Source organism: Triticum aestivum, chromosome 1B (genome assembly GCF_018294505.1).
Source record: "Triticum aestivum cultivar Chinese Spring chromosome 1B, IWGSC CS RefSeq v2.1, whole genome shotgun sequence".
Lineage (NCBI taxonomy): Eukaryota > Viridiplantae > Streptophyta > Magnoliopsida > Poales > Poaceae > Triticum > Triticum aestivum.
This window is the reverse complement of record NC_057795.1, coordinates 11,717,977-11,731,710: the sequence shown is the minus strand read 5'-3', so window position 1 is coordinate 11,731,710 and position 13,734 is coordinate 11,717,977.

Below are 13,734 nucleotides of genomic sequence, written 5' to 3'. Positions count from 1 at the left end.
AGTCCCCCACGAATTCCCGTAACTCTCTGGTACTTCGATACATACTTGAACCGTTCAAAACCTTTCCGATGTCCGAATATAGCCTTTCAATATATCGATCTTTACGTCTCGGACATTTCGAGACTCCTCGTCATGTCCTTGATCTCATCCGGGACTCCGAACAACCTTCGGTACATTAAAACACATAAACTCATAATACCGATCGTCACCGAACGTTAAGCGTGCGGACCCTAAGGGTTCGAGAACTATGTAGACATGACCGAGACACGTCTCCGGCGAATAACCAATAGCGGAACCTGGATGCTCATATTGGCTCCCACATATTCTACGAAGATCTTTATAGGTTAAACCGCATAACAACATATGTTGTTCCCTTTGTCATCGGTATGTTACTTGCCCGAGATTCGATCGTCAGTATCTCAATACCTAGTTCAATCTCGTTACTGGTAAGTCTCTTTACTCATTCCGTAATGCATCATCCCGTAACTAACTCATTAGTCACATTCACTACTAGGGAAAAGCCTATACACAGAATCTTACCAGCAGTGCGTGTTAGAGAAACGCACTGCTGACGGGAAAATAGCAGTAGCGCGTCCACCGCGAACCGCGTTGCTGCTATAATTGCCATGATCTCCCCCCTGCTAGTTATAGCAGTAGCGCACTTTATTGAACAGCGCTACTGCTATAGAAGTTAGCAGCAGCGCACTTATGGGAAAACCGCTACTGCTAAGATCAGCCCACAAGTTTAGTCCCACCTTGCTCCGTGAACAGGGTGTTTACCACCTTAAATATGTTATTTCTGAAACTACCACAACCAGTTGGTCTTCAGTGAACTCTATGTGTAAAATTTGTGGCCGCAATATGAGTCCTCTCCGGTTCCTACCGGATAGGACTCATATTGACAATTCAGATTGTACACAAAAAGATCATTGATGGCCAATGTATTTTTGCATTGACGTATTTTTTGTATAGTTACACTTAGCAGTAGCGGTTTATGTGCAACGCGCTACTGCTATTCTGATTATCTGTAGCGTGTTTTGGCAAACGCGCTACAACTATCCCTACCTTATCCCCACGCACACGACCGGCGCCCTCACTCACACTCTCACTCTCGCCCCCCGTGCCGATAACCGTCGTCGTGCGTCGTCGCCGCCGCCACCTTCGTCCGTCCGCCGCCGAGGTACTCCCCTCCTTCCGTCCCTCCTCCCTCCACCTCGCACATCCTCCCTCCGCCTGCGGCCGCCCTCTCCCTCCTCCACCGGCAGCCCTCCTCCCACCGCACTCGACCTCGCCGCCCCTAGCTACCTCTCCGTCGCCCCCACCCCCTGCCACTAGTTAGTACTAGATTTAGTAGTTGTACATGTTAATTTAGGTTTCATAGCTAGTACTAGATGTTAATTTAGTTAGTACTAGATTTTTAGTAGTAGTAGATGTTAATTTAGGGTTCATAACTAGTTTAGTAAGTAAATTAGTAAACTAGTTGAAGTAGTTGAATTAATAGAACTAATGTATTTTTAGTAAGATAATTAATATAACTAGTTGAACTACTTTATTTTTAGAAAGAACTAGTTTTTTTCTATTTATAGTAAGTTTATATTTAGTAAGAACTAGTTGAATTAATAAAACTAGTTGAACATGTCATATTTGTTGTTATTTTTTAGTTTAAGCAATTACTCGGGATGTATTAGTGATAACTTATATGGTTTCAGGTGACCACCGTCGTCCCCGTCACCGACCCCCTCCGACATCCCCGCCGTCATCCCCGTCACCGACCCCCTCTGACATCCCCGCCGTCGTCCCATTCACCGACCCCCTCCGACATCAAGGTGAGACCAGCCAAATATCCTTGTATATCTTGTGTTGTTGCTCAAATAGGATATGTGGTTGCCCAAGTGGCCCTTCATGTTCAGTTTACATCTCCGAGTGGCCTATGTTTTGCCGGAGTGTTGATTAATTTCCGTTCTGGTAAATTTCAGGCGCTCGATATGTCCTTTTTTAGCAAAGGTCATGCCGGATTTTTTCGTGAATTCTGGCATGACTTGTGCTAGAATATGTACAAGTTTAATCTTTGAATTATGAATGTAGGAAATGTCGTACTCGGACAACGACAGTCTCCCGGGGGAGTGTAGCTGGTGCCACGATGATCGAGGTATGTGCAACAGGTTCGTTCGGCTGGACGAAGATCGGTGCTTCAGCATTAAGCTCGAGGAGACCTTCGATTGTGAAACGGTACGCAACAACGACAAGTGTTTTTTTCATAATTAAGCATGACTTCAACTATTTCAACGTCTAATTTTCATATTTTACAATTCGACTAGCTTATCCCATGCCATGCAAGACGCTATGTCTTGGAGAGGATGGGTTTTGAAGACCATGAAAATTTCGAAACAAAGAAAATACACCTAAGGACCCATCATGATATGGATTTTGAAGTAAATCTGTGCAATGCTCAGAGCGTAACCCATTTTGGTTGCCAAAATTGGGAAGCACTTTGCAAAATGTATGGTTTTTATGAGGGTATGATTGTCACCATGGATCTTGGTGATCCTGACATCGAGCAAGACAATATGGACATTTGGGTCCTTCTTGATACGCTTCCGATTGTACCGCTATGTGAGTTTCTCAAACATAGTTATTAACTAATTTATAGTGTTTATTTCAAAATAGTGGATAGCTTATTTCCATTGACAGCTTATTTTGATTCTTGAAAGACTGTGCGAAAGATGGTAGATAAAACCCACTACACCGATGGCACCGAGTTAACGTATAAGGAGAAAAATCATCTAATCGCATTTTGTACTCTTCTTGAGAATTACAATAACTATTATCGAACTCCTCCAAATTATGGTGAATACGTGCCACTAGTGCACGTGTTGAACCACGGTAACTTCTCTGGAGATACCCTGGTAAGATTTTTTACTATTACGACATCCGTGCATCTTTTGCATACTTCTAAAACTAGTATATCATTGCTAACTACGAAGTTATTATTATGTTTTTCAACAGAAACTCCCGATGGATTGTGTGCCTCACCTGATGTCTCTGCATGGTCGCCTCTCAGTTCTGAACATACCGCCAGGTAAATCTACGGAGCTCACCTGTGCATATCGGATTTCTAAAACCCGTGAACACATGTTCATCAAAGAATGGAAGAAATGTATGGACATTCGCAAGGAGGTTCTTGGAAGTAACATTCAGTGAAAGGCAAGAATTGGAGACGGGTTAATCTCCATTCTCCATAATGGAGAGTCAGGGGCTATCTTGTTTTTTGCTATTTTACCTTAGAAAATGTAGTAGGTATTAATCGAATGTAATAGGTACTATGAGGTACAATATGTTTATTATGTGGTAATGTGTTAGAGTTGATAATGATGATCTTGAGGAGGTGTTATGTGATGTCAATGATGAAAACGATGATCTTGAGGAGGTGTTATATGACAATGATGTATTATGATGATAAGTTGTTAATGATATGATGATGATGATGATATTATTATATCATTGGGTGAAAGAACCGCGGATTAGTTTCAAGTGGATGGACATCCACTTGAAACTAATCCGCGGTTCTTTCCCCCCGTGATGTAATAACTCATTATGATGTAAAAACAATCTCTAAATTCCTGTTGTATGAAAACTTCTGTAAAGGTGTATAAATACAACATGAAATAAAAAATAAACAAAATACTAAATAATAGTAGTAGCGCCGGAAAGGAGAAGCGCTACTACTAATTATCAGTAGCGCGGTTCTGAAGAAGCACTACTACTAAGTCAATTTATCAGTAGCGTGGGTCCAGGCGCGCTATTGCTAAGCATTAGCTGTAGCGCCTTATCAGTAGCGCTCCTGCCCGCGCTACTGATAGGCCTAAAACCCGCACTGCAGCTAGGCTTTTCCCTAGTAGTGATTGCTTACAAGGCTTATAGTGATGTGCATTACCGAGAGGGCCCAGAGATACCTCTCCGACAATCGGAGTGACAAATCCTAATCTCGATCTATGCCAACTCAATAAACACCATCGAAGACACCTGTAGAGCACCTTTATAATCACCCAGTTACGTTGTGACGTTTGGTAGCACACAAAGTGTTCCTCCGGTATTCGGGAGTTGCATAATCTCATAGTCATCGGAACATGTATAAATCATGAAGAAACCAATAGCAACATACTAAACGATCAAGTGCTAAGCTAACGAAATGGGTCAAGTCAATCACATCATTCTCTAATGATGTGATCCCGTTAATCAAATGACAACTCATGTCTATCGCTGGGAAACTTAACCATCTTTGATTCAACGAGCTAGCCAAGTAGATGCATACTAGTGACACTATGTTTGTCTATGTATTCACACCATGTACTAAGTTTTCGATTAATACAATTCTAGCATGAATAATAAACATTTATCATGAAATAAGGTAATAAATAATAACTTTATTATTGCCTTTAGGGCATATTTTCTTCAAAATATCCCTGGTAGTCAACAACGGGAATCCTCTCTCTTTTTTTGTGTAAGAAGGTTCCCTGTGCTTTTTTATTTTCTTTCTTGATTTTTACATTTTCATCTTCCTGTTAATATCGTATTCTCACATTTTTATAATAAATGAAAATTTATAAATATCATGAATATTTCCAAAATTCCTGCATAGTTTTTCTACTGTTTGAACATCCATTTGTTATTTCTGCATGTTTATTTGTTATTTTAACATTTTGAAATTTCACAAACATTGATGAAGCTCGTATATATTTATAATTTTGAACATTTTTTGTGATCATTATTGAAAATTTGCAATAGTTTATAAATAAATATAGAGACAATTTCTAAATTCAATAACATGTTTAAAAATTTGGGAACATATTTTCTAGTGAGTAATATTTGAAAAATATTTTGAAATTATTAAAAAAATTGAGAATTCATATATGTTTAGAAAAAATCCAGAACTTTTTCTAGAAATTTCTACAGTTGCCATGTTCGTTTAAGCTTTTTGGAAAATAAATCAGCTATAAATTGATCGGCACAACCTCCTGTACGAAATTGAATAAAAATCTACTAAATGTGCCATCCCACAAAGCAGTTGGTGCACAGTGTGATCTTGCTTGTTAATGCACATGTACTGCATAGAACAACTAGATATAGTTCATCAAATTCCCTGACTTCTCCCATGGGTTTATTCGCATTGTGATGGCACAGTGAGAAAGATGACCCGCCACCAATGCACCTCGTCATCAAACAAGCGATAGGTTCCAACAACTTCTTCCTGGCCTGCTTGTTGGTGCGTTGTCTGAACTTCCGCAAGTGTTATGAATTATTGATGATGACAAATATTCCTACTATGGGTTATTTTATATTGTTTTTATTTGTCTTTTCCTTTTCTTGTTTCATTATTTTCAAGTATAAACATCCTTCATGACAAATAGGCATGAACATTTTTGAATTACATGAATATTTTTAAGGCATGACCACTTTTCAAATCACATAGTTAAGAAAAGACACTTTGTTGAAATTAAATTTTAAGTAAATATTTTATGGAAGGTACAATAATACTTTTAATGTTGCATGAATACCTTCAACAATATTTAAACATTGAAAAACTTAAATAAAGATATCCCTTTAGTTAGATGAACATTTAAATAACATGAATACTTCTTTATGACCTGAGTATGTTTTTTATAAATATATAAGCATTTTACTAAATTTGTAACTTTTATACTCGAAAGTTTACTACTTTTATTGTTTAAACGGATGTATATTCACAATTTATAAAAACAAAAGGATTGAGTTTTAATGTAACGCCAATTGTGGCGCATTTAGCACATTTTGGGCCCAGGCACTACGAGCAAATTTGCTATGACCATCAAAGAGGGGAATCATGTCCATTTTCCGGGTTGTCCGGGAAAAAAAATCCATTTTTTGTGTTAGGGAAGGTTCAAATTTTTCCTTTGATTATATACAATTTTTTTGTAATAATTATTATTTCCCATTTTATATCATTTTAAAATTCGCGAAGAGTTTTGAAATTTATGCTTCCTTTTCAAATCCGTCAACAAATATTTAGTTTGCCAACATGGTTTTGTAATTCACGAATAGTTTTTGTTTTAAATATTTTTTAAATTCATGTATATATTTATAAATTACTGCTATTGAAAATTTAGCAAAACAAAATAAGGATTTTTTAAATATTTCAAACGAATATAAATAATGAATATTTTAAAATTTGTGAACATGTTTTGAAATCAAGGAACTTTTTTTACAGTCCTGATATTTCTAAAATTTGCGAGTATTTTAACAAAATGAACATTTTTTAAAAAATTCAAAACATTTTTTAAAATCTGAAATAAATTTAAAATTCCTAAGCTGCCATATTCATTTAACATTTTTTGAAAAACTGTATCGAAAACGGGTGGACAATGTGTGAATCTATACTCTAAAATGCATTTATATACATCCATATGTGGTTCATAGTGGAATCTGTATGAAGACTTATATTTCGGAGGGGAGTGTAACATCCCAAATTTTCTATTTGGAATGTTATACATATATCATCATTGCATATCATATTTTATTGCATTTTGCCATGATCCTAGAAATTCTAAACAACTCAAGGACCCACGGCGAGAGTTGAGAATTTTGTTATTTTCATATTTGAGTTTTCTCCAATTTTGAAAAGAGGATCATTTGGTTTTAATTACTTTTCTCTCCGTATATTTCTAATATAAAAATAAAAGAGAGGAGATAAAATGACTTCTCCAAAATAAAGAAATATTAGAGGAAAAATATTAAAATCAAATAAGATTTTTATTTGGAGTTTTATTGCTATTTTATTTGAATTAGGAAAAAATGCATTTTTCAAAATTGCATTAGAGTCCCAAATAAATGTTCACTTTGTCTGCAATATTATTAGAGGACAGTGAAAATTTGTTTTAGGATTTTTGGAGTCCGTTTAGTATTTCTTTTTCTTATTTTTCTATGCGTCGGAATTATTTAAAAAAGAGTGAACCGACCTAACCGGGCCTTGTCCGCCCAGGACTCCGACCCGGCCGGCCCTTTCAGGGCCGAGGCCCCGAGCCACCTCAGCCCAGCCCCACCTCCCAAACCCTAGCCGCCACCGCCGCTTTCCGTCGCCGTGCGCCCTACCGCCGTCGCCACCGCCCAACGTCGCCCCACCGCCCGCCGGAGCCACCCGCCGCCGCCGGAGTAACCGCCGCTGCCGCCGTCACCATCGCCGAGGTAGCAGCCGGTTTTTTAAAACCGATCGGTTTTATTTCAAAAACCCTAGATGCATTTTTTTTAGTTCCGGTTCGGTTTTCTTTCGGTTTAATTAGTTTGCGAACGTTCGTCCGTACGTTCGTTTTAACGAACGCTGTTCGTCCGTTTAGCGTAGACAGGGAACGTTCATTCATTAGCCTGTTCATCAGTTATTCTTTTTCCAGGGTTTTTCCGCGATTACTTTCAATCTCGATTTCTGCCCTAATCTTTGTTTTAGTTTATCTTTTTGCTTGTTTATCGAAATCAGGTGATTCAAGCGCCTAGATCTTCGTTTCGAAGCCCTCTTTATGTTTAACCAACTTGAACAAGATTTTGGTACTGTAAAATTTGACTTTATTCCAGATTAGTAATCGGATCTTGTTTCTTTCGTAGTTTGAGTTTTGTTTCTCCGTTTGATTTGATTCTTTTTGCAAACCGGAGTTCTTTAGTTGAACTTTCTAGTTAAATCTTCTTATTTGAATTTTACCCGTGCTTTCAATTAAGTGCTTATGTATGTTATTGTTTGTTTGCGATAGAATTCCCGGAGTGCGAAGCGTGCTACTACGAGTCTCTAGGTTTTGCGGATCATCAGCTAGGCAAGTAATACTTTGATCATATCCCTTATTACCTAGTTTTTATGCATTAGTTTCAACCATCAAACATTGCATGGTTAGCATCTGAATAACATGTGGGTTTGGGAAGTAGATGATGAGGTAGAACCTATTGCCCTTTTATTATCAAACCTTTGGGAGTTACTTCTATGTTATGTTTAGGATTTCTATGATATGCTCGTAGACGTCGATTGGGTGGGTGTATCCATGACAGATGTGAGTATTGTTAATTAATAGTTAATTTAAGGTGGCTACTTAAAATCACATCTGGGTGGATTGGTTGCGGGCACCTGGAGAATCCAGTGTTGTCCTAGGATATCCCGGAGAACCCATGTGATCATCCTAAGGTCCGCCACCCAGGCTCAAAGGGATCATAAGATTATTCATGCTAGAAACTTCCGTGTGCAGCCACAAGCTATTATGAGCTCTAGCATAGTTGAGTAAGTTGTGTGACCTCTTCCAGTGGTAGGCTAGCAGATGTAGGGGATGTACACTACTAGGGAAAAGCCTAGCAGTAGCGCGGGTTTTAGGTATATCAGTAGCGCGGGGTCCGGCGCTACTAATAAGGCGCTACAACTAACTCGTAGCAGCAGCGTGTGCGCGCCAGCGCTACTGATATACAAGTGTAGCAGCAGCATTCTTACCGGGATCTCGCTACTGCTAATAGCTATAGCGCGCTTCTCTAGTGGGCGCTACTGCTACTATCGCGCTGCTGCTAACTTTTCTCCACTCGCTACTGCTAATTTTAGTAGTTTTTTGGTTTTTTTTTCTGCATATTTGTTTTGTATTTGAACATGCTTTATAGAAGAATCTTTAGCACATACAAATGTCATCATGATACACATACAAATGCCTGCGAGATCACAAATGTAATCATAGCATATACATACAAATAGTCTCATCATAATCATCATCCAACACAAAGTGGTATCTTGTCATCATCTCGAAAATAGCGATACATGCAAGTCTCGAATACTTGCAACTACAACAACATCCATCTAAACAAAGGTATACGCGAGAAGAGCTATCACTATGAGTGAGAGCGGAACTATGCAGTACATGAGGTGGCGGTTACGAGTCCTCTCTCGCGCTAGCGTGAACCTCAAGTAACTAGCTTCTCCTTCTTGTCTGCTTTTCAAGCCTTTATGGCTGGCGCCCGAGAACCCATTCACTTGCACCTGACACTCATGTCACTCGTTGTACACCCCCGGAACCTTCCCTTTGTACACGACACAGCACTTCCATCTCACCATTAAGAACCTATTAGAGATGCATCTTCATGAAGAGGATGTACAATCATGTGCAACAAAATATACAAGAGCAACACGAAAAAGAAAGGGTTAGCAACTAGATGCAACATACAGTACACAAACTAATTAACTAGAGGTACGCAGGTCATCGTACGCAAACTAACAAAGTAGCGTTACGCAAGTTTGGTAGGGACCATGGACATCACAAAGTTTCATCGGTACAAAAAGTATACAAGTTGACCCGACACATATCATCATCATCAGCATCATAAATCACTTGTAGTTCCATCCTGCCATATAATCAAGGATGGTCCCTCGCTTCTTGAACTGCGTGAGGTCTAGACGTTGCATGCCTATGCGAGTTCGGACGTCAGCTCGCGATATAGGGCCGTGGTGGAACATCCCCTTCTCACCGATGACTTCTTTCATGATGATCGTCGCAATGTCCCTTTGGATGCGAAAGAAGTCATCTCTAAGTTTATAATCTGCTTCTCCAAGAGATTCTAGCCACTTCTGGATATGATCATCATTTCTTCTTGTCATGCGAAGCTTTTGGTGATCCGTGTTGAACTGAATCATGAGATGGACGATGTAGAATCCATCCTTCTTGCTTGGTTTTGGGACATGGATGCAGGAGAAGTTAGTTTTATGCGTGGAACCCATCTTCTTGTTCCTTTGTTTCCCGATCTGCATGTGGCCACCTCTAATGCTGAAGCCTTGAAGAGCATCATCTAGAATATTCATTATGTGGGTGTAGTCCTTTTTCTCGTAGTCTCTGGAAGGGTCAAAATACACGGCGTGGGAGACTTGCGGGTAAAGAACGATAAGGACAGCGCGCTTGTTGCTGCGGGGAAAAGACACCCCAAATTATTCTCCATATGAGCGAGAAGGAATGATTGAAATGTACGAAAGGGTTGTACGGAACTGACTTACTTTGGATGATAAGGCACGAGGACAATGTCGTGGTCCTTATTTTGTACCATGAAGTTTTGGAGGTAGTCCCTAGTAGTTTCACGCTCAAAGTCGCCGAGACTCAAGAAAGACTCGTGCATGTAGTAGGATCCGCCACACAGATTTGCGAGACTTCTTCACTCTTCATGACGGAGCTCATATGTAGCGCAAAAAGGCGGACGATTGTAAAATCGAGCCGCCTTGTCAGAAACATCTCAAAGATATGGTCAAACCGCAGGAAGAACACCTCCGTGGGCCGTGTGTCGACGTAGCACTTCCCCTCAGGCACACGAGCCGCATATGTCGGATATCCTGGATCCTTTGAGGCTAGTAGGCTTTTCTCAGTCAACAACACATGGTCGTGCAGTCTCCTGAGATCCCCTGATAGTGCCTCCAGCAGTTTCGGCGGTAGCATCGGCTCGCCCATGAGATGGAACATGGCCGCACCTTTCACGGATACACGCTCTTCAGAATCCATCGTCTGGCTATCATGTGCTCTGGCTTGTTTGGAGGCAGTTATCTTCCCCGATCTCTTCCTCTCCTTTTTCTTGGGCACACCTTCCAGACCCATCCTTAACCCCTTCCCCAGGGTTCCCGGGCTAAGCACTGTATGACCCCTGGCTAGTTGAGCCTGTGTTGAGGCTGCATCTTCAGGCATGTCCTGTGAGGAATTCATGAAGATAGACTTTTTTGCAATCCTTCCGACGACCTTCCTGCCCGGGCATATCATCCATATCCTCATTAGCATGCTGATAGCCCGATTCGTCTTATGGTTGACTCATCATATCTATGTCACGGTCATACGCGTTTGTATTGAGGAAACCCATAGGGTCGACCTCCGTCTCATCATCCATTCTCTGTTCTACAAGACCGATTACATCAGCCAGTACTATTGCACCCCCTTCATCACGTCATCCGCCGCTCTCACCCGGCACTACAGGATCTGGTAATTGCGTAGGCGGGGTGGTGGTCTCCGCACATGCTTGTTGATGTGTGGTTATTGGTGTGCTCTGGGACGGCTCCAGACGAATAAGATTCTTCGACCATAGAAGCACCCAACCCTTGCAGCTTCCAATCCGCGGCGGGGTCTGGTCGTCCTCTCCCACATGCTGTACTGGAGGAGGCAAAGCCTCGTGCCCCAAGTTCACACTGGACAATCTAACCCCGAAGTGCCCAGCGGGGATCGGCTGGTTGTGGAACGTTGGTTTCAAGGGGTTCAATATCATCCCTTTCCCATGTCCACCTTCTGGCCTTTGATCAAGTAGAGTATGGTGCACGGGGTTTCTTTGCCCTGCAAACACATATGTCTATGGCGTAAAACATCCGAAAGGCAACGAAAATGGAATATTCTATATATATATATATATATATATATATATATATATATATATATATATATATATGTTGGTGCAACATGTAATTACCGTGAGGGCGTCGAGCTCAGCCAAAGACAAAGGCCCACCTAGCGCGCCAGAGCCGGAGGACGGGATGATATGAGCGGGAGCGACTGCGAGAGGAGGCCCGGTTGCGTGAGCAAGTGATGGTGCAGTGTTGTTGTTGTTCATGGAGTTGCTCCCGACGAAACTGGGCATCAGGAAATCATGTACCGTCTTGTCTGGATTTTCCTTCGTCCAGTTGATGATAGCTGGAAACAAGTTAGTAGCGAAATCATTTCTACAGGCAGTTACAGCTGCATTGACTGCCTGCTATAGCAACTCATGTTTCTCCTCGGTTGTTTTTTCCGCGTCCTCAGCTGCTTTTTTCTCGACCGCAAGATTCACCTTCGCGTCGATGTCCGCCTGACTAAACTTGTTTTTCTTCTTCTTGGCCTCCGGGCCCTCCTTGTAAAACACCTTCCACGTGGCACCATCTCTAGCGCCGTGCACACGACCATATTGCGGCCGCTGGCCCAAAGGGAGTCCGTTAAGTTCGTTCAAGGCTCGGTTGAGAGGGGTGTCCCACTTGGGCCTCATCGGAGAAGTAGGGCTTTCGGCTGCAAGCTGGTGTTGCTTCTCCTGCAGAAGGAGCGTGAACCGTTTAGGAATGTGTAGTCGACTAGATATGGAGCTAAATGTAAGGTGCTAAAAGAATAATTAGCAGTAGTCTAATCAATTTCCTCGTGATTTGGTCCGTGTAAAAAACTTTTTTTTCCTTGTCTCACTTGTAGCAGGCCCTGATGAAGTCACGCTCCAAGGGGTTGGTGAACTTCGCGAAGGGGTTTGGGACACCCGCGGCTTCACGTTCCGCGTCCTCCTTATCCCATATGGGCCTTTTACCGAGGTAGCCACGGCTTCCGAGGCGATGCTTCCCCGTGTTCCTTTGCTGAAGGCTCTTGAATTTCGCAGCCATAGCCTTGGCTGCCTCGGTAGCGCAAGTGTCCTTTGAACTTTTCGAACTCCTTTTCCGTAAGTGTCGGATTTTCCTCCAGAATCTTGGACATGGGTTCCTCAGCCTCAATAGCTTGTTTCACCCTCCCTTTCCAGGAGGCCAAACATTGCTGAACATGCCCATGGCGTGATTCTTAATCTTTTTCATCTTCGGATCATCCCACGGTTGTTCTATGTTATCATCCCGGTCGGGGAACTTGAATCTCTTGTGCAACTTCGTTAGGAGCAATGACGTCAAATGTTCTTTACTCCTTAAGTCATCGTTGTTAGTGTCAAAACCGGCGGATCTCAGGTAGGGGGTCCCGATCTGTGCGTCTTAGGCTGGTGGTAACAGGAAGCAAGGGACACAATGTTTACCCAGGTTCGGGCCCTCTCGATGGAGGCAAAACCCTACTTCCTGCTTGATTAATATTGAAGATATGAGTAGTACAAGAGTAGATCTACCACGAGATCGTAGAGGCTAAACCCTAAGAGCTAGCCTATGATGGTATGATTGTAATTGTGATCGGCCTTCTAAGGACCAAGCTCTCCGGTTTATATAGACACCGGAGAGGGCTAGGGTTTACATGGAGTCGGTTACAAGGAAGGAAATATAATATCCGGATCACCAAGCTTGTCTTCCACGCAAAGGAGAGTCCCATCCGGACACGAGCCGGAGTCTTGAGTCTTGCATCTTCACGCTTCAATAGTCCGGACGATGTATATAGTCCGACTGTCCCGATACCCCCTAATCCAGGACTCCCTCAGTAGCCCCTGAACCAGGCTTCAATGACGGTGAGTCCAGCGCGCAGTCTTGTCTTCGGCATTGCAAGGCGGGTTCCATCTCCGAATACTCCAATGTACCTATTACGACGAACAGTGTCTGACATCTCATCAACGTTTTACTCCATGGCTTCAGTGCCTCAATAATGACCATTTCCACGTGTCGAGCTAATGTGAGGAGTCGAGGCATTTTTGCATTTGCCACCCCTGATCCTTCGGGCTAACCATCTATTTGAAGAGACGGGGATTCGCAGATCCAAACCTCACTCTTCCCCCTCAAGAAAGCATCCAACAGAGCACCCCGAAAAAACCATTCCAACATGGACGGTTGTCGCTTCTCTTATGCTCGCTCCCCTTGCCCCAAGCCGAGGGACTGGGGAGAGTGTTCAGTTTCTCATAGCCGTTTGATAAAGTTACAAACCCAAGGGCTTCTCCCACCGGCATTCATGGTCCCCGTTTGAGCCGGAATAGCCACCTATAACGACAGAGAACAAGTGGAGAGATCCCCTAATCCGTCTCCAGAGGAGCGAATACGCC